Here is a 23228-nt window from a genome sequence, read left to right as displayed (position 1 = left end):
GGATGTCACTTAGCTTTTTTTTTTAATACTCACGAAATTTTGTACCAGTAGCATAAAGAAGGATATGGTGCAAAAATAAATTGCTAATGGAAATATACTGCGGTGTCTACCATGTACCGTAACTGAAAATACATCTCGTTATGTTTACATACACTTTACGCTCACGTGCCTGTGAAAGGCGATAAACTAATACAAACTTAAGGACTTTTTGTTCTGCGACGTTGTTGCTATTTTATATATATATATTTTTTTCCAGAATACATATTCTGTTCATTGCAAACTGGGACTCTTATCCATTCTCGTCGTATCTGTTTTATCAGATTTTCAAAATTAAATGTACTATAAACGAACATTAATCCACGCTTAAACTGAGTACATGAATAATCAGAAAGTTTTATCCCCATAGTTAATCCTGATTCGTCGTGATATCCCTCCTGGATCTACGAACTAATTTTTCGGGTGATTTTAAACTAATGATATACAACATGTGTAAAAGGATAATCGTATCCGGAGTTCTTTGTCATATTGAAATAGAAATACTCGTACTTTTGAATGTAAGTCTATCGTAGCACCCGGATTCTAATACCTTTCCTAATGCTTTCTGGTAATGTCGCTAAGAAAATAACTTGCAGCCCTAGATCCCATTTTGCTGGAACTAAATTGACAAACTCTTATAACAATAAAATTTGTGTTCAGACTATTATCAGCCGTATTAAAACAGAAAACTCACATTTTTTTTCTCTCCAATGATTAGTTTCATATTAAGGCTTTGAGCTTTGTAGTGTATGATTAGCTTAAAGTCGGTCATTTTCTTTTTCCTTCTCTATGGGTATATATGGGTGCAGACTGTTTTTTCGTTCAAAGGAACAATAACATAAATTAAAACTTTTCTTTGTTCCTCAGAGTCGATATTAGTTCCAGACTTTAATTTCAAACACAGGCATATTTACTGCATATTTTGATTCATACTGGAAATGAAAAACTCGTTCAGTCTTAGACTTTTTCCCAAAGGTTAACTAAAGGAGAGCACTCTAGTTCAGATATTTGCTCACAACACATGAATGGAAACTGGCCAGAGCTTTGACCTGGAATCCAAAAATACAAGTGATGTGTGATTTTATCTTTCAACATAGATGCTGGTCATACTTTGATGCTAGCACATGTGTGAGACAGGACACACAGTGAACTCCCCTGAAATAGTTGTTTGGGCAGAGATCATGCTTTTTATGTTTCCTCAATTTTCCTTTTATAAAAAATTAATGTCATACAGGTTGATTATATGGATATGGCAACAGACTACGTAATTTCTTGCTGCATTAAGGCGATTAGTACTGGTAATCTAGGACTAACTTTTAGTCAATACCAAGTCTCCATCGTAATATTCTGATATATTAAAACATTCCTCCTTGCAGTATGAACAGTTCTGAAGGGTTATGAGGTGCCTTGATGTAATCCAATACAGGGAAACACAAATACAGCACGTACACCATTCTCTTCCTCAAGGTTGTCTGGCAGAAAAGAGAAGGTTTAAGGGTTGATCATTACAGAGACTTTTGGGCTGTGTTCTTGCGAGCTTAGGAGGTCCTCTAACACCTTTTCCAGCCAATAATTATTTTTGCGATATTCATATAAACTTAAACTGTTCATTTATACAGGGCCGGATTAAAGGGACGGTTATTGGTGCTACAACCCTAGGACCCCCACACAAAAGGGGCCTCCACAAAGGAGAGTGAACACTGATCTGAGGAATTTCATGCCCTTGAAATATAAAGAACAGCAGACACTGCTATATGCACCGTAGAAGCTAGGTATACCATTGGAGAGCCTCCACGAGATGCTGTGCCCCAGGGCCCATACATCTCTTAATCCGGCTCTGCATTTATGCGTAATTTTGACACGGTAAAATTGTCGGACATAAGTACATTAACGTACTCATCTCTAACATATATAAAAGATGTCAATATTAAATGTATGTGAATATCGTCATAAGAAAGTCAGTTTCCGATGATATGCAAAAAATTATCAATAAGTAATAGGTGTTGCGAGCCTCCTTAATTTACGAGAACACGGGCTTTGGAGAAAGTCCCTGGATGACTAAGGAAGGTAGAGGGAAAGGGGATAAAAGATGACCTCGAGTTGAAATGTGGGTAAGAACACACACACACACACACACACACACACACACACACACACACACACACACACACACACACACACACACACACACACACACACACACACACCCTCGGGTTTGACTGAGTGGCTAGAGATGATGATGATGATGATGATGTTTACATCTACTGCATCAATACTTTCCTTTTAAATATAAGGCTTATTATTCTTTTTTACACTTACAGTCTCGAAGTGGGCTATGTAAACTCACTGAATGGTTCTGTAGTGAATAATGTCTGGCGATAAGTGTGTATTACATATCGTTCATTGAAGAAAGTTTGTGAGTGAAAGGTTATGAGCACTTAACATCACTTTGAGAAATATCTGTCTTTAGATCCACAAATTATGAACCTTCTTATTTATTAACTCGCCTACTTGTCACCGCCCAAGGGGTTTTTGTCCTCGTCCGGGAACTCGTCGGTGATATAATAGTTGAAGAGGACCCAGTAGGTGGTGAAGAGGACGAAGAATGACGTCGGGAAGATGCGTCTGGCGTAGAAGTCGATGACGGAGAAGCGATCCAGAAGGTCCTCCTCGGTGGGGATGGTGTTGGCTGGGGACATCTCCGACATAATCTTCCTTTTCCTGGTCAGAATCTGCCACACTGTGAACGGCGGCGGCAGAGGCGGCTGTTCCTCGTCCTCTGACTGAATATCCACTTTTATCACCGTCAAGTCACTCTCACTGCCTTGCGATGACTTCTCCTTTTTCGATTTCGTGTCTTTCTTTAACTTATAGAGGCTGCCTTTACTGGTCACGCTGCCACTGTCACTGCCCGACAAGTGAGCCTCACCTCTTCTCGTTAGCATCGGGTCTATCTCCCCACTCACCACACTTGTGTCTATCCCACTCCCGTCCCCACCACTGTCCTCCTCTTCGTCCACCATTACTATATCCTTGTCTGGGGACGCGGCCGTACTACGAATTCTCACTTCCACCTCCTCCATCGCCCCCTCCGGCTCCTCCAGCACCTGCCGTCTCCTCACCTCCCTTTCCTCACCAGCCCTAACACCACCAGTGTTATCTACCGTTCTAACACTCTCAGGCACTACTACGGCCATAGGTATCTTCATGGCCTCCTGCACCGTGGACCGAGTATCGACCTCTTGCTCCTCCTCAGCCTCCTCTTCGATGGGTCTGACGCTCAGGGGGACCACCGAGAGAGGCACTCGCATGGTATCCCTCAGCGATGTGCCAATGTCCATTCCTCCTCCACCCTCCTTCACCGTCGTCGTCACCAGCATCGTCGTCCCTTCCACCTCGCCCTGCCGGTGGACGAGAGGCTTTAGAGGTCCCGCATAGTAAGTGGCATAGGAGACTTAGTGGCTTCTCTTCCTCAGCGATTTATTTTTCCTATTATGGCATCCTCCTTTATTATACTTATATTGTTTTAATACTGGGTCTTTTTGTTGCAGCAATTTACTAGAGCTTAATGTACAAAGTAAATCGCTAAGGAAGATGTTACGGAATCTACAGATCACCTTAAATTATGACCTACAGTAAACATTTATATCCTTCTATCTAATAACCTCTTTCTGTGTTTTATTCTTACTACCTGCACATGGTTTTATTCATCTTTGGGGAGACATCAGGTAGTGAAGAAGTATTATCTCAAGGACTATTAACCTCATAATCCCTAAAAGTCTCTCCAGAGATGAATATCTTGTCTGGAATAAAAATAATTGGGCAAAAAAACAAAACAAAAATACGTCATCGGATTTAAGGGATGAAAAAAAAAAAAAAACTGGAAGTGACAAAAATAAATCCTAACTGTCCTTAAATCCTGAGAACAGATTTATTTTGGGGTGATGATGATGATGAATATGTGTTTACAGTGCTATGCAGAAGGTTACGTCAAGCCTAAACTGCACATTTCAATTCCAGCTTAAGAGAATACCGATGCATTTAAAAAATTTGCATCTTAGTGAGAACAGTCATTAATTATGGTATATCTGAGCATACAGGAAATGAAATATCGAGCTTGAGTCTACTTCGTGTTATCTACTACGCTGATCATCATTGCTGGTGTTGTGTTATAATTCCATTTTGATTTTAGTGCGAAGATAACATAATGAACTCAGTATACTTCCACCTTTGAGAAATAACAACCATGCACTAACTACACAGATATTCAGTAAGAATAACTACAAAAGCTCTACATACTTTATCTTTACCATACATAAAAAATATGTATTCACAGGCACTGTTCATGCTGTATTTACTTACTGTTTGCACAGGCCTATCAAGGGAATGGGAGTTTACTTACTGTTACCATTAGAGCAGTTTTTATGAGATGTCTCTCCCATACCAAGTATAGACACTGGACATTTGTGCATAAGTAAGACATGCTTAGCCTATGTGTGAGAGATACCTTTTGCTGATGAGCATGCTGGAGGTCTTATATATATATATATATATATATATATATATATATATATATATATATATATATATATATATATATATAATAGCGAAATAAAAAGACGCATTACAAATGGATGGAAAGCTTTCGGTAAACTTAGGGACATCATGAAAAGTAGCTTGCCAGCTTGTATGAAACGAAAAGTATATAACGAATGTATAATTCCAGCTATGACGTATGGTTGTGAGACCTGGAAACTGACAAAATCGATGGAATATAAACTAATACGTTCTCAGAGAGCAATGGAAAGGTCAATGTTGGGAATATCTTTAAGAGACAGGAATAGATCAACTTGGGCGAGAGAGCAGACTAAAGTCAAAGATATTATAGAAGTTATAAAAGAACAGAAATGGAGGTGGGCAGGCCATTTAGCAAGAATAAGGGATAACCGATGGAGCAAGAGGTTGACTGACTGGACACCAAGAGATTGTAGGCGTAGCAGAAAAAGGCCAGACAGGAGGTGGAGGGATGAGATAAAAAATTTGCAGGGAAAATGTGGCAAAGATTGGCTCAGTCAAGGATTTCGTGGAAAAGGTTGGGGGAGGCCTTTGTTCAGCAGTGGACATGTAATGGCTGATGATATATATATATATATATATATATATATATATATATATATATATATATATATATATATATATATATATATATATATATATATATAATGTAGTTAGCACAGCTGCTTAACTCTTCATGACTGGTTGTTAGAAACGAGGACTATGCATTATGCAGTTATTCTTATCGTTCTTGTCAAGTTAAATAATAAGCTTCATTTGATCAATAAACTAAACATTGTTAATCCCTCAATATTCATCAAAATTTAATAAAAAAGGAAATGGAAATATATAACGCCACTTGGGCTATATGAATGCACTTCTTCGGAAATACAGGCACAACAGCTACGGTAACTTATTCGATATAGTTTCTTAACCCTTTTACCAATGGAGTATCCCAATGGCTAATAAAATAACCTGGTTTTATCCAGAATCAGGTAGGTCAGTCGTTAGCCGAGGTCAATAAGTTATCCACTGCAAGGAAAAATTAGACATGAAAGCCAAAGCATATGTGAATTCAGTTCACGATGTTTTGAAAATTGGACATGAAAAATTAAAAAAAAAAGACGAAGAAATTGTAGTAGAGAATGGTACATTGTCCAGTTCAGTGATAGAAAGTAATAATATTGGTGAAAAGTTATATATATATATATATATATATATATATATATAAGGTGACAGCGCGTATAGCAAAACAAATGCCGCGTGCAAGCTTGCAATAGGAGGGCAGGAAACCACTCAAAACAGAAGTGGCGAATGTACATATGTTTTTAGAAATGAATGATGTTGCAGTGCGGGGACGCAAAATAGTCAAGAGGGACCATTAACTTCTTCACTACGATGGGTCCTCGAGTAAAATTGTTGGCATGAATTGGATAAAAAAAAAAAAAAAAAAAGATATTATCCTCCTGAAAGGGTTCAAGAGTATTGATCGAATGAAACGAATTTCCTTTAGCATGAAAGAGTTAGAGCATAAAGGGTTGCTGCATGTTGTATCAGACGTCTCAGGTTTCAGTGAGGAAGTACCGGGAAGATGAACACAAGAAGTGATGATGCTCAAAGTTAAAAAACAACAATCATAATGAAAAACAAAAAAGGTCAAAGGGAAATGGAGTCAGGGAGGATGTCTAGGAAAGGGGAGAGCTCGTTGAACATAAAGTCATGTATGATGTATTTCCCATGAAGTCTCAAGAGGGAGACATTTGGAACAAACTGCAGAAAATACACATCCTGAGAACTGCACTGTTTAAAGAATACTGTACTGTTAACTAAAGAAGAAAGTTTTGTGTGTGTTGTCCTACAGTTGGTGTTCATTATTCATTAAAATGAAGGACATTGGACGATCAGGAAGTGAAACTGTTCTCTGCAAAGGAAACTGTAACTTTGTTTTCATTTTCTTTTAATTAGAATCGTCCTTTACAGAACAACCGAGTTCATCTGTTGTAGAACCAAATAATATATATGTTGCTATGTGCTTGAACAGTCTTATTACCTTTGTCAATGAGGTTCTCCTTTTGGCTCGGTTTGTTTGTCTGATTGTATATTACTGTAGCAACACTATCTATCTATCTATCTATTGCCAGACGCCTCAGTCTCGTTTGGGGTGGCCACAAACAAATCGCCTCCAAGTCGCCCTGTCCCCCGCCATTTCACTGCCCTGCTCCCAACTCACACCCCCCTCTCTCATATACCTCTCCACCCCATCCCTCCATCTCATCCTCGGCCTCCCCCTCCCTCTTCCCCCCTCCACCTCACTCACATACACTCTCTTCGTCAGTCTTTCACCCTCCATCCTCTCCACATGGCCAAACCACCTCAGTGTGTTCCTCATAACGCTCCCTATCACATCCACATCAACACCACAACGTTCCTTTATATCCTCATTCGTCAGCCTATCTCTCCATGTGACTCCACAGGCTCCTCTTAAATAACTCATTTCCACTGCTCTCACTCTTGACTTGTGTCCTTCCAACAACGTCCAAGCTTCACTTCCGTACGTTAGAGATGGTATCACAATACTGTCATGTAGTAACTTTTTCACTTCCATGCTCACTTCCCTGTTTCTTATCACTGCTTTCAAAGAACCAGCAACCTTTCTTCCCTGCTGTACCCTTTCAAGCACTTCACCCTCCAAACCTCCATCCTTACTCATCACACTACCCAAGTACTTAAACGTACTTACATTTTCCAATTCCTCACCATCCAACCCCACTGTACATTCACTGACTTCACCTCTCTCAAAGACCATCACTTTACTCTTCCCTACATTCACCTTCAGATTCCGTTTCTTACACACTCTCCCAAACTCATCCACCAAGCCTTGCAGCCCCCCTTCGTCTTCACTCAACAACACAGTATCATCTGCAAACAACAGTACAGGGAGTTTCCAAACACTATCCTCTCTCACCAGGGCCACTCCAACATCCACTACCCTACCTTGCACCTCTTTTATTACCCCATCCATGTACAGATTGAACAACCATGGAGACATGACACATCCCTGTTTCAACCCAACTTTCAAAGAGAAAAATACACTTAGTTCACCATCCACACGCACTGCAGCCTTCGCACCATCGTACATACTCTTCACAGCATTCAACAACTTCCCATCTACTCCATATATTCTTAACACTTTCCACAATCCTTGTCTATCCACCCTGTCATATGCTTTCTCCAAATCCATGAAAGCCGCATACAACTTCTTTCCCTTCTCTAGAAACTTTTCCACTAAAGATCTAAGAATGAATATCTGATCTACACAACCTCTTCCCTTCCTAAAGCCTCCCTGTTCTTCTCCAACTAATTTCTCTGTTCTTTCTCTAACTCTGTCAATAAGTATCCTACCATACACTTTTCCTATTATACTAAGAAGACAAATGCCCCTATGATTATCACACACTTCTTTTTCCCCTTTTCCTTTGTACAAGGGAATAATTATACCTGACTTCCAATCCTCCGGGACTCTACCTTCCTCCCAGGCTAATCTGCACATCTTCCACATCCATTCTACTACTATCTCTCCCCCATGCTTCAGCATTTCACCACACACTCCATCAATTCCTGGGGCTTTCCCAGATTTAACTTTCTTCATTGCTTCCACAACTTCTATCTTACTGATTTCTTCCTGTCTTCTCACCTCCCTCCTTCTCCCAGCCATTCCCCAGCCACTTATACTCGCATTACTTCCATCCTCTACGTTCAACAATTCCTTAAAGTGTTCTCTCCAACAACACACACACACAAAAAAAAAAAAAAACTATTGCAAGGAATTGCACCAAATTTAGAATAATGGTTGAGGGCAATTGTAGGAATAAGTTATTTATTCTGAGGTCAGATAGGTCACAGGAGGAGGTCGACATGAAAAATATGAAAGGAGGATGTGCTGCCTTGACAGAGGCATGAGCTCTCTGAATACTCATGTCTCTGTGGAATTAGAAATAAGTGTTGGAAATTATTAATGAGTTTCCTCTTTACATACCGAATATGTGTCGTTGTATATATGTTTACTGTTTTTCCTGAAACAAGTGTGACACCCTGACTACCAAAGTTAAAACCTTATGTATGTGATGCTGATGTGTTTACCTTCTGTCATTTTCACACACAAAACAAACAAACAAATAAACAAACAAATCGGCCTCGATAAGGAGAGTCTTAGTGCCATATACAATCCACTCTTTTTAATGTGTTCTAAGTTAATATTACCATAATGGAAAAGAACATTATATCTACTGTTGGAAATCAGAGACTACTCCGGTATGAAAAACTAAACTGTGCGGCAAAGGACAATAATTGTGGGCAAGCACTTACGTTGGATCAATATAAGCATGCTACTTTGCATCTTTCTTATAAGAGATAATGACTAAAGCATAATAAAATCAGTTTTATGCATTCACAATAAATGCTACAGAAATCTGAGCACATTTACATACAACAAAATAATGTTTGCAATATTACATATATAAATGGATGCATGTGTGCATATTTAAATATAAATAGATTTTTTGCCCTTGAACACACCATTATCCGCTCTGATATCTGCTGTTTGAGGTCTTCCAACTTCTTTCTCCTTTTGTTGGCTGCTCGCTCTATGAAGTTGATGAAGGCAAACTCCAGAACGGCGGCGAACACGAAGGCGAAGCAGAGAATCACGAAGTAGTCGAGAGCCGTGGCGTAGGATACAGCTGGCCAGTTGGCGCGACCCCCAAAACCCAGTGTGGTCATGGAGAGAACCGTAGTCACACCTGCAGCCAGCCGGGGGCACGGGGAGGGGAGATAACCATCAGACAACAGCACACCTGGACTATTTTTTCACCATTGGGGAGAAAGGTAAAAAGAAAATCCCTGAAAAGAAAAATCCCTGAAACGGAAATGGTAAACTTTTTGGGGAGGGATTTAAATAATTATCGAAAAGCCTTCTCCTCAATCCAAGGACCCACCATAATTTCCTGCACAGACATCTTGCCCTTGCTCCTCTCCTCTACAGCTTTCAAGGCATCTTCTATCTTCTTCCTCCTACGGGAGACATTGCGCTCGAAGAAGTTCATAAAGGCGTACTCCGATATGGCCCCGAAGACGTAGGCAAAACACAGAAGGTTGAAGTAGTCCACAGCCGTTGCGTAACTCGTTTTGGGCCAGGTACCACGGCCGACGAAGCCGGTCATGGTGAGTGAAAGAATGGTAGTGGTACCTGATGGTGGAGGTGGATGAGCCCGGAGGGAAAGAGAGGGAGAGAGAGCAAGGAGGCACCCATTGCTTTACAGGAAGACAGGACATCATCTGCTAAGCCTAAAATACGACAAAGCAGCAGCAAAACCTAAAAAGTTTTTAAATACGGTAATTACTAATAATGAAGTTTAGGGAGGACAACTGACAAATAACAGGCATAAAGTTTATAAAATAAATTTATACATTGTGAGTAAAATCTAATCGAGTGCGCGTCACTCTTACAGAATTACTTATCATGCTGATGTCTAGGAGACGCTTAGACTTAGTTGCATTTGATCACATGTGAATAGTACAGCAAAAGATTATGCGTAATGGTTACTGGGCTTGGAATATAACACATCCATCTAATAATACGCCAGTAGTCTACAGGGATGGGAAGTCCAATGATAGAGTGGCATAATAATAAACCAAGGCAAGATTAAAGTCTGAAAGAGACCAATATGTATTGATTGTACAGACTTGCAGTATTGTGAAGAGACGACATCATTAATTAAGGAGGAAAGTCTATTGTATTAATGGATCGATTTCCGAGAACAGTGATGACCAACCTTACTGTCATATCAAAGTTGCTTGCTTGGATTTTATAAATAATCAAGAATATACAAAAAACTGAGATATTACCTGAGCTAAAGTTTGTCTTGGGGCTTGTTAGCAAAATAGTACAAGTATTACAGAATCTGTATGCACAAGCAGGAGTCATACGAAAAATGGAAAACCGTTTCTTAGAGGGAAGAAATATCATAAATTAGATGAATGCTAACAAACGGAATATGCTCCCACCTCCAAGCTGGATATATAATAATTTGAAGGCAAATATATATATATATATATATATATATATATATATATATATATATATATATATATATATATATATATATATATATATATATATATATATATATATATATATATAATGGCGGCATCTATCTATCTATCTATATATATATGATATAATGGCGACATCTATATTTATCTATCTATCTGTCTACCTGTCCATCTATCTATCTATCTATCTATATATGATATAATGGCGATATCTTTTGACCCATGTCGGATACAACAATTATCATCTTTCCACATCAGCTTAAATCCACTAAAATAGTTATTCCAGATCATTTCCTGATTTAAGTAAATGAATATACATTACAAAACCAGATAGTAAATAAAGGAAATATGGGAGGATTTACAGTGTGAATTATTAGTCACCACCTACTACCAAAGGTGGAGATCGTTGTTTTGCCGGTATTATTATTATTCCGGCCTTTGAGTCTCCTGACGATTCCAGAAGAACCGGAGACTGCAAAGGAATCTGAATGGCCCAGGTTATGTGTCTTGACATGGGCCATTGCTGATAGAAAAAAACTCCAAATCCTTTACGTGCAGTGGAAGGGCATGGCAGAAAGAGTCATATCAGTAATATGAGTGAACGAAATAAGTTGGTCGTGTCTACTAGAAAAGTCCAGGCAACGAGGAATCTGAAGGGTGAACTTGGACCAATTTCCACTAAATTAGTACAGAATGTACCCTACCATGACCTATGAACACTACTACGGTGTCCTGAACCTGTTCTTGTCTTAATGACCGTTAGTCAAGGACCTCCATCCGGAACCGTAGGTGGAGACTAGTGACTGTCCGCAAGACAGTTACAGATTTCTAGTTAGAATTGTCAATACGAGAAGGTAAATGAAAACGCTTAATTTTAGCAACAAGGTAAACTTCAAACAATATGTCATTAATGATCACTCATTTTCCCATCATCTCTCTCTCTCTCTCTCTCTCTCACACACACACACACACACACACACACACACACACACACACACACACACACACACACACACACACACACACACACACACACACACACACACACACACACACACACACACACACACACACACACACACACACACACACACAGCACCGCACAATTCGGCTCTCACCTAGACAGACTCTTCCCGGAACATCCTTCTTAGTGATCCAAAATGCGACCCAGGAACAGCAGACGATGAGGATACAGGGAACGTACACTTGCAGGAGGAAGAACCCTGTCTGTCTCTTCAGGTGGAACTTCACGTTGAGCGTTGAGATGTTTTCTGTGGGTGGGTTAAAATGGGAGTTAGAGAGGGTTTGTGAGTGGGACTGTAGGTAGGGGAGGGATTGGTTGGGTGGTGTGTGTGTGTGTGTGTGTGTGTGTGTGTGTGAGACTGGGATTATGAGGGAGAATGTGGGTGGGGAGGGGATTGTGACGTTGAGTGAAGGACTACTGCGGAGCTAGATTGGGTTTGCGATACATATACACACACAAATACAAAGACACATACAGACACAAAAACTACATTATATATTTCAAAAGTATAATTTTCAAGCGTTACGAAATTGCAGTTACTTATGTATGACGTATCAGGACATTCATTTTTTTGCACATGTCATCAGCAATTGTAGCTCCTGAGTAGCATCGAGGTGAACACACAATGATGCAGCACTTATTACGTTAGTTCAAAAATAGCCTCTTGAAATTTAGTCCGCCATTCCGGAAACCCTTTGTATATTTGAGCGATTTTACTTCACTTTATAAATCTGTGCGTAGGTAATGCAGGGATTAACTTGAGTGTTTCCCCCAGTATATCTACGGTCACGATGGTTCACCGAGCATTCATCTTTTAAGCACACGTATCTGGTAGCTGAGAGAGAGAGAGAGAGAGAGAGAGAGAGAGAGAGAGAGAGAGAGAGAGAGAGAGAGAGATGGGGATGAGGTGAGGGTGAGGGTGATGGTAAAGCGTGGGTGAACCTGAGGAGGAGAGGAAGGGGATGAGGGTAGGGTGATGCTGGCGGTGGAATGAGCAAAATATATTGCGGATTAGGTGGGGGGGGGAGGGACGGAGTTGGGGGGGAGTAAGATAGAGGAGAAGGGGTAGGGTCAGCTGTGGAAGAGAGGAAGGGGGTGTGGCTGGCAGAGGAGAAGACAAGCCGGAGGTGGGCGAGGGAGGACTTATATTTATTCTTGTCCACTGCATGAGTCAGTAAGCAGAAGCTGCATCTGTTACTTCCTAGTCTTCTTGAACACGTCTCGCTTTAGTTGGTTCCCATCAAGTCCCAAGTAATTATTGCTTTACTACTCGATGCACAGGGACGAGCGGTGAACAGGCTAATTTCACCAGGCTGACATCCGGAAAGTCAAATCAAGTTCTTCCAGTTGCAACCTGGCCATGTTAGGTAACGCACGCAGGCTTCCCAAAGAGAAGGTGAAGATGGGGTACGGAGGAGATCTTAAGAGACAACTGAGGGGATGAGAGCAAAATGGCGTGAGGGGGAAGCGGATGAAGATAGCATGAGGAGGAGGGGATGAGGGTGTGGAGGAGAGAATGAAGAATGAATGAGGCTGAGGAGGTGAAGTGAAGGGAGAGAGAGAGAGAGAGAGAGAGAGAGAGAGTGGAGAATAAGGAAGAGGAGTGAGGGTGCACTGAGAGGTAGTGTGAGGGGATGGGGTGAGGAAGTGAGGGAGAGGGAGAGAATGGGTGAGAAGGAGGGAGCAAGGTGAGGAGGAGAGAAAGGGGGGGAGGATGAGACTGTGGAATGAGCGGGAGAGGGAGGGCATGATAGGCGGAAGTGAGTTTAAGGATAAAGGTGGTGGAATGATGATGAGGAAGAAAGGGTGAGGCTGCAGGCTGAAGGTAAGTTTTGGGAAGAGAGTATGGGTAGGGTGAGGATGGAGCTAGGAGGGTGTGGGTTTTGGGATGAGGGTGAGATAAGGTGGGTGTGGTGCGCGGATGAGGGGGTGAGAGGGATGCTAAAGTGCAGGGGTAAGGGTGGGGAGTGTAGAGGTGAGGAATGTGTGGAGGATTGGAGGTGAAGGCGAGGAGTGTGGGGGTGAGGGGTGAGGAGGTGTGGAGAGCAGCATGAAGTAAGAGGCTTTGGAGATTTGGGGAGGAGGGTGTGGAGGTGTGGAGGTGAAGTAGGGTGAAGGCGTGTGGGGGTGAGGGGGAGAGCTGGTTCCTGGTCGGGCAACACTGGCGAGCTTTGAAATGTGTAGAATCCTCACTGAACTCTCCTCCTCCGCTCCTCTTTATTTTGAGCCTTTCTCTCTCTCTCTCTCTCTCTCAGTTGCCTAATTCTCTTACTATTAATCGCATTCCTCTCTCTCCTCTATCTCCGTCACTCCCCGCCCTCTCTCTCTCTCTGTCTCTCTGCCTCTCTCTCTCTCTCTCTCTCTCTCTCTCTCTCTCTCTCTCTCTCTCTCTCATTGGTAGTTCCGCTTTGGCCACTCATTTATTCATGGGGTCTGGTCCTCTTCCTCGGCTATCAGCACCTCCAGTTTTGCTTTAGTTTTTTCTTTTTTTTTTCCTCTTCTTTTTCTTTTTCACCCGCCTCTCCCTCCTCATACTACGTTTTCTTTACCTCTGTGTCGTGTTTTTCGCTTTGGCCGAGTTGTGGTTTTCTGTTCGGTCTTTTTCTTTAATTTCTTTTCGTTGTAACTTTCGATGCTGTGAAATAGCCTTTTCTTCTTTATTTTTTCACGCTACAGTTCCTTTGATTTTGCGGCCGTGTTTTACGTGTCCAGATAGTGACATATTTCACACTACTCAGGTCACACACACACACACACACATCCTGAGCTGAATAAAATCGTCTGGAAACAGCAAGAACAGTTCGAAAAGTATACGTTATCGGGCTGATAAGGATGAAGCAGTATTAGTCTATGGGTTTATGTCTGGTATATATTTCGCACTGTACCTTCTATGTTATTTTTTTTTTTACCTGTCAGCCCCTCCCTTCCCTTAATTTAATCTCTACACTTTGTTTTCTCTAGTTCCGCGTCAGTTTTTTTTTTTTTTTTTTTTTTTTGTAGTTTTTCAGTTTTCTTTCATTTCTGTTTTTTTTTTTTTTTTTTTGCCTGGGTTGAGTCGTGATTTTGTTTGGCCTACATTTTTTTGTTTGGTTTCTGTTATATTTTTCTTTCTCAGTGGCTTGTTTGCTGTCAGATTACTGGTTCTTTTTCATTTTCCCCTACTTTTTTTTTTTTTTTTTTTTTTAGGTTATAGTATTTTTTGTCGTTTAGAATGAGTCTTGGTTCCCCCATTTGGTCCTTTTTTTGCTATATTACTGTTGTTGTGATGGTTGTTATTGTTATTGTGGCTGTTGTTATTGTGGTTCTTGTTGCTATTGTGGTTGTGGTTGTTATTGTGATTGTGGTTGTTATTGTGGTTGTGGTTGTTATTGTGGTTGTGGTTGTTAATGTGGTTGTGGTTGTTATTGTGGTTGTTGCTGTTATTGTTGTTGTTGCTGTTACTGCTGTTGTTGCTGTAACTGTGGTTGTTGCTGTTGTTGTTGCTGTTATTGTAGTTGTTGCTCTTGTGGTTATGACTGTTATTGCTGTTACTGTTGTACTTGCTGTTATTGTGGTTGATACTGTTGTTTTGTCGTTTTCATGGTGGTTGTTATTGTGGTTGTTGCTGTTGTTTTGTCATTTTCGTGGCTGTTGTTGCTACTGTTTGGCGTTGCCGTGTTTTTAACCCTCTGAATCCGGCGACTTATTTTTTTTTTTTCAGTATATTTTTTGCTCCCTTTTGGCAATTCTATTCATCCTCTGAGTGACTTCCAACTGGAGGGGTTAAGTACAGTCTTCATCAACCCCTTCACAGCCTGATTTATGTACCTAAGCTGAATGAAATCGCCTGATGGTAGCGAGAATATAGTAATACGTTATCAGGTTGAAGGGGTTAAGCTATATTCCCTCTCCCCCATTTCTCCCCATCATTTTCTTTTCTATTCTTTTTTTTTTTTTTTTTTTTTTTTACTGGGCGATGGTTCTTATTTAGGACGGATTTTTTTTATTGTCTTTGTTGCACTTTTTTTTTTTTTTTTTTTTTGGGCATGAAGCGCATCACGATATTGAAACTCCCCCCCCCCCACAACTTTCTTGATATGGGCAATACCAAAACCAAACACACCGACCCCATACAAAAGTGTGAAAAAAATGAAAATGGAAAAAGAAGAAGACGAAGAAGACGACCAAGAATAAGAGGAAGACGAAGACGAAGAACTCGCAGACGAGGACGAAGAAAAAGTAGAACCTCCAATGCTCGGGACAACTGTGCTATTTTATTCCACTTAACGGCAGAGGATGTTAATAAACTGAGAGTTAGTCATAATAGTCTGACAGTATTGCTCCAAGTGTGTGTGTGTGTGTTGGGCTGGGTTGTTGTTTTTTTCCTGTGGCTTTCCTGTTTTCGCGGTGGCCTTTTTAATATTTTGTGTCAGTCTCTTTTACAGTGTTGCGGTTTTACATTGTGGAGTTTCTCTCTCTCTCTCTCTCTCTCTCTCTCTCTCTGTCTCAACCAGCTCTAGACTATTATATTCAGCTGAATTACAGTCATCGGTGCCTGCGTGTTAAAGTAGTTTTCGTTTCCTGGTATTTTTATTGCGCGCCGGCTTATACTTGCCGTTCTGCTGGAGTCATCAGTCTTCCTTCATTTAATACGAATATCCTCGCGTTTTCCCTTTACTTATGGACAACAACAACAACAAAACTTCAGTGCGATTCCGCCTTTTTCATATCTTACTATATACCACCACAGGCTGTCTTTAATCTTAGGATGGACCTATTTTTGTGAAGAGGTTTGCAGTGATCCACGACGTATTATTGTCGGTTAATCCTTTGATTTTTTTTTTTTTTTTTTTCAGTCCTCGCACCGGAGGGGCTCGGGGACGGGTATTGTTTTCACTCGGTTTGTCTGTTAATTTGCTGTTTGCTTGTTTGTCTGTCTGTCTGTTAACAACTTTGGGCGAAAACTACTGGTGCAATCTGGACTAAAATTATGACCTTCTGATCATCTTATTAAATTCTGGGTGAAATTGGGCCAAGGCCCAGGTTGTAGGCCCAAAGAAATGAGAAAAGTGATTTTTTTTTGCCATAACTCCTTTCAAATCCGTCATATCAACTTGAAACCAAAACCTAAAGGCGCATCTTTCAAATCTACATCCTGTAACTTGTCTTATTACATCAGGGGGATCACCCCCCAGTTAATGGTAGGGGGGTCAATGTCAGGTAGATCGGGCCTAAAATTTCAAATGGACATAAAATCGTCAGTTTTCACTCGATTTACTCCAAACTTGATATGTGATACCTTTGACTGGATATTCTCTTAATTTTATACGTCGGCACTAAAATGACTGCCGGGGACGGGTTTGCTGTGTCTTGGCACCGCTTCTTGTTTTTAGTTGGTTTATTCTTGCCACGTCCATATGATTTTGTACGACCTCATGTAATGAACGGGTACGTGACGGCTATATCGAAACCTGACCAGGTTGAACATTCTTCCAAACTATATGAATTTGTCAGATAACACCAAGAACACATTAAAAAGGCCATAGCTTAATAAGGAGGCTCCCAGCATCTTTTCCTTACCACTGTATTCCTGCATTTGGTACGGTCATATATTCTGGTATCCATGTGGAGAGCCATTGTATTTCCTCTGTTTCTTTCTTCTTTCTTCCACATGACCTTTCAACTTGGCGCCATTCCCCTCCTCTCTCTCTCTCTCTCTCTCTCTCTCTCTCTCTCTCTCTCTCTTCACCAGTTGGCTTCAGACTTGACACAGTTGTTCGCTGGGTCAGTAGCTCCAGACACCATTTTATTTATTTATTTATTTTTCTTTACTTAAGTATTTTAAGGGGATTCATGGGTTAAATCTCCAACCATTTAAACACACAAAGTTGGGGATCAAGTTTTTGTATGATCATTGATCATCATGGCACAGAAGCATGTCATTATTCTGCAGCTGTGAGGAGACCATCTTGCATTCCCTTGGCTACTTTAACAATCTTGTCTTGTACGTTGTTTATGTGATGTATGTCGATGTTCAGCAGAAATAAATAGTTTAAAAGGGAATAAAAACAAGAATACGAACTTTGTGTCAGTTAAAGAGTCTCCTCCGTATCTTTTCCTTACCAGTTTATCTCTGTATCAGTGTCACTGTTAATCTTTTGTATGACATCTATGCAAACTATGGTGGTAATAAAGACATTAACGGCTTACAGTTGAGTAGTAAAATGTAATATGGAACGTTGTCGTAAAGAAGAGGTAGTAAACTGCTTCTTAAATCCGTGAGAATACGATACACTGTAGTCTGTCATCGCCATAGCCCATTTTCCCACGTGGTAACTTGCACCGTCATCAGTATAGTCGGTCACGCAATGTAATATAATGCTGCAGTCATGAATACTGATCCGCTTCTTAATGATAAGTAGGATTACAGTGAGCATTAAACTTTGAAACCCAGTGTATTTTCGTATCCCAATAAACTTTTCAAAATATTATGTACGAGTTTCATACCTGCTTCATAAAAACTACTCTATCTTTAGCAGGACGCCTTAATCTTATAAGAGGTGGCCACAAATAAATCGCCTTCATATCGCCCTGTCCCCTGCCATTATTACGCTGCTCTCCCCCAACTCACCCCTCATCTCTCATATATCTCTCCACTCCATCGTTCCATCTCATCGTCGGTCTCCTCTTCTCCCCCTACCCTACAACTCACATACACTTCTCGCGTGTCTCTCACTCTACATCCTCTTCACATGGCCAAACCACTTCAATGTACTTCTCCCAGCGCTTTCTGTCACATCCACATCCACACCACAACGCTCCTTCACTTCCTCTTTTGTCAGTCTGTTTCTCCATGTAACTCAACATGCTCATCTTAAATAACTCATTGCCACTGGTCACACTATATATACCTATGTATATATATATATATATATATATATATATATATATATATATATATATATATATATATATATATATATATATATTGTTACATAGCCTATGATTTCATCATCCTTTGTGTAATTCTAACGTACAGTATGCTGCATGTTTGATCACGAGCGTGTTCTACCTCACTCCCCCCCTCCTCCCTTATAGTAGAGTAAGTCGTTCTTTCTGTTGTTCAGAGCAGGATTGTCAACTCTTTGTCCCCATGGCTTCATTTGCGCGTCCTTCTTACAAGTTGTATCAAGCTCTGCCGGCCCCTATATAATGAGCTCTGTCTCTGCATTATTGCCACTTAGATCTACTCCTCATTTTGTTCACATCTCTGTCCTCCCCTGTACAGTTGTTATTATTGTGAGTGCTCAGGAAGTCTCCAACCATCTAGCAGCTGTGTAATTTGAGTATAAGTGTTATTGCATTTTTTCCTTGTACTGTGTAGCGTAACGTGTTAATTCTTAGGCCTAGTAAGGTTTTTGTGATTCATATGTTTTGGGTGTCAGCCCTTATTAATATTATTTCGTATCTGTAATAATATATCTTGCATTCACTGAGTATTATCTGGTATTTTCATTTTATCAGGGCTGACTTAGATAAATTTACTCTTGTTAATTTCGTGTTAATAGAGGCTATTGCAGTTAACCATATATTTAACCTGTTTTTTGCCATTACATTATCCTTTTGAGTCCTGAATGTTTTGTTGTTAGTTTGAGCATTAAACTTTAACTTGTAATTTTACCTAACTCTTTTGTTTTGAACCTGGAACTTTGCGGGACAGTTTTCTCTGTTCCGTAACATAAATTTGGCGACCTCTTATCAGGATATTCAGGATATTATCATAAGGATATTGCTTGATATTTTGTGACTGATTTATTCATGATGTCTACTATTACTACACTTGATGAAGCCTAAGCTTTTTTGTCAAATGTGCAAACAGTGTGTGATGTAGAAAACAGAACAAAGAATGAACTTAAGCTTGTTGCTCAACAATTGGGAATTGCTGTTCGCTCTCATCATTCTAAAGATCAAATTGCTGACATGATTAATGAAAGCTTGTTTAATGTAACTCCTCGAAATGAGCAAACGCAGATTGAATTAGCTAAGTTACAGCTAGCCCTGCAGGAGGCTCGTGCTAAGGAGGCTGAATTTCAGGCAAATGCTAAGGAGGCTGAGTTTCAGGCTCGTGCTAAGGAGGCTGAGTTTCAGGCACAAGTTGAACTTGCTAGGATTCAGGCAGACCATGAGTATCGCATGAAACAAGGTGGAACTGGATCATCTAGCTCTGATGATTTTGAGGTGGCTAAAAATGTTAAACTTGTCCCTCCTTTTAATGAATCTGATTTAACAAAGTATTTTCAGTTGTTTGAGAGGGTAGCTACAGGTTTTAATTGGCCCAAAAAGTATTGGCCAGTACTCCTTCAAACTGTTCTCACCGGTAAAGCTCAAGTAACTTAAGCATCTTTGCCTCAGGATCAATCTGATAATTATGATGTAGTTAAGAGCTTGATTCTTAAGGCCTATGAGCTTGTTCCTGAAGCCTATAGAGTAAAATTTAGGACAACTTATAAGCAAGATAAGCAATCCCATGTTGAGTATGCAAAAATCAAAGAAGATCTGTTAGAGCTGTGGTTAAATTCTAAGAATGTGGATTCTGATTTTGACAAATTTAAGCAGATGATTTTGCTGGAGGACTTCAAAAGGTGTATTAGTAAAGATGTAAGCCTATATCTTGATGAGAGAAGAATAGATAATTTGTCTGATGCTGCAGTTTTAGCTGATGAAAATGTTCTCACTCACAAAAGATATTCTAGAGAAAGAAGGAAAGCTGAGAGTAAGTACGTTGCCTCTACTCAGAGTACAGGTAACAGGAAAAAGAATAAAGATGATGTTTCTCAGGAAGAAAATACCAGCTTCACCTCTAGATTTCAGAAAAGTAAATGTACTTATTGTAGTAAGCTTGGTCATACTACGGAGAAATGTTTCAGGAGACAGCGTGATGTGAACAAAAAGGAGTCTTTAAATATTCCGTCAATTGGTCTAGTGTCCACCCTTGAGAGTTCCCAGAATTCTTTAACTGAGTTAACTGAACCTGCTTTGAGGGGTAAATTAAATTCTCATGATGAAGCTCCTCTTTTGAGCAGTAACGTGGGTGACACTCTCAAGAGTTCATGTGCTAATTTCCTGTCTGATGGTTTTGTCAGTCCTCTGGACAGTAATGACAGGAAATCAGTTAAAATATATCGTGATACAGGTGCTTGCCAATCCCTTATGCTGACCAGTGTTCTAGGCTCTAATGTTAATTCCTCTGATGAAACTGTAATCTTACAAGGCGTAGGGAATAATTACTTCTCTGTCCCTCTGTGCAGAGTGAATTTAGAGTCTGGTTTTGTTAATGGTTCCGTTATGGTTGGGTTGGTTGAGACACTCCCAATGTCAGGTGTAACTTTCTTACTTGGAAATGATATTGGTGGAAGTCAAGTGTGTCCAGCTCCTCAGTTGTCTAGTGAGCCAGTGGCTGCGGCCCAGGATTGTGATGTCCCTGATGTGTTCCCTGCATGTGCTGTCACTAGGGCTAAGTCTAAAGTTACTGGTGACTTAGAGGATAATGATGATGATGATGTTATCCTAGCTGACACTTTTCTTGCTAATTTGGACCACTCATTGTCTCGTCAAGAGTTGGTTGAGTTGCAGGTTGCTGACCCTGAGTTGAAGGGTCTAGCTAACTCTGCTTGCAGTGAGGAAGAGTCAGCTGGTGCTTCTACTTGTTATTATATAAAGTCAGGAGTACTTATGAGGAAGTGGAGACCCCCAACAGCATCAGCCGACTGTGAGTGGGAGGTTGTACATCAAGTTGTCATCCCTCGTGTTTGTAGGCAGGATATCATTAGAGTGGCTCATGATTCCAGTTTGGCAGGACACCTTGGAGTGAGGAAGACTGTGGCACGCATTTTGAAACACTTCTACCGGCCAGGTATCTTCAGGGATGTTTCCTGGTATTGTAAGTCTTGTCACACCTGTCAAGTTGTGAGGAAGTGTAATCAGACCGAAAAGGTTGCACCTCTAGTTCCCATTCCTCCTTTTGAGGCGCCATTCACCCGTGTGTTGGTGGATATTGTGGGCCCTCTTCCTAAGACTTCTTCAGGATTTTCTTATGTGTTGACCCTGATTGATATGGCTACTCGTTATCCTGAAGCCATTCCACTTAGAAATATCTCAGCAAAGAACGTGATTAATTAAATGCTAGGGTTCTTCACAAAGTTTGGTCTACCCAAGGAGGTACAGTCAGACCGGGGAAGTAATTTCATGTCAAATGTTTTCAAGCAGTCTATGAAAGAGTTGGGGATTACCCAGATCACGTCTTCAGCTTACCATCCCCAGACTCAAGGAGCGTTGGAGAGATATCATCAAACACTCAAATCGATGCTCAAGAAATACTGTTTGGAACATCAGAAAGACTGGGATAAAGGTCTTCCATTCGTTGCATTTGCCGCAAGAGAATCTCCAAATGAATCACTGGGCTTCTCACCTTTTGAACTACTGTTTGGCCATGAAGTAAGAGGACCCCTTAAGCTACTCAAGGAATGCTGGCTGTCGGAGGAAGATGACGTCAACCTGCTGGAGTATGTGATGAAGTTCAAAGAACGGCTGTCCACTGCTTTACAGCTGGCGAGAGAGAATTTAGGAGCTGCTCAGGAGAAGATGAAGACTTGGTATGATAAGAAGTCCAGGTTACGCCACTTTCAGCCAGGAGATCAGGTTTTGATTCTGCTACCGGTGCATGGGCAACCTCTTCAAGCCAAGTTTAGTGGTCCTTATTTCGTGGAGAAGAAACTCAGTGATGTCAACTATGTCATTGCCACACCAGATCGTAGAAAGAACAAGCAACTTTGTCACATCAACATGCTAAAGTTATATCACAGGCAGGACGAAAATAATCCAGTCTGCACTGTAGCTGTTCCACCCGAGTCTGCAAGTGAAGCTCTCCCATGCAGTATGAGCCTGAGTGATAGTTTGGGGAAGAATCCTGATATCATGAATGATCTCCAGACTAAGCTTTCTCATCTACCTCCTGAGGAAAGGCAGGAGTTTTCGGCATTACTGCAGGAGTACCCGCAAGTGTTCCGTGCCACTCCAGGAAGAACCACTGAGTTGTTGCATGATGTCGATGTTGGAGATGCAGAGCCAATTAAACTGCCTCCTTACCGTGTGAACCCAGTGAAAGTTCCTTTCATCCAGAAAGAGCTTGGCTACCTGTTGGACCACAAGATGATTGAGCCCTGTCAGAGCGAGTGGAGTTCTGTCACTCTAGTCCCTAAGCCAGGTGGGTCACAGCGGCTTTGCATTGACTACAGACGTGTTAATCAGATAACCAAAACAGACACTTACCCTCTCCCTCGTGTGGAAGATTGCATAGACAAGATCGGAAAGGCTAGGTACATAAGTAAGTTTGATTTGTTAAAGGGATACTGGCAAGTACCTATGACTGTACGTGCTAGGGAGATCTCATGTTTTGTAACACTAGGAAAAACTTTTGCATGTTCTGTAATGCCATATGGTATGAAGAATGCACCAGCCACATTTC

At 40.8% G+C, this 23228-nt stretch overlaps 1 pseudogene; it reads right to left on the bottom strand.

The window, feature by feature from the left end:
- Nucleotides 1-2543: 2543 nt before the first annotated feature.
- The window catches only part of LOC145400175 (uncharacterized), a 38972-nt pseudogene continuing 18287 nt past the window's right edge, over nucleotides 2544-23228 (bottom strand).

Source organism: Coenobita brevimanus, chromosome 51, assembly GCF_032717465.1.
Source record: "Coenobita brevimanus isolate Jiangsu-jjx chromosome 51, ASM3271746v2, whole genome shotgun sequence".
NCBI classification, from domain to species: domain Eukaryota; kingdom Metazoa; phylum Arthropoda; class Malacostraca; order Decapoda; family Coenobitidae; genus Coenobita; species Coenobita brevimanus.
The sequence above is the reverse complement of the archived record's forward strand: the minus strand, read 5'-3'. Positions and strand labels throughout refer to the sequence as shown.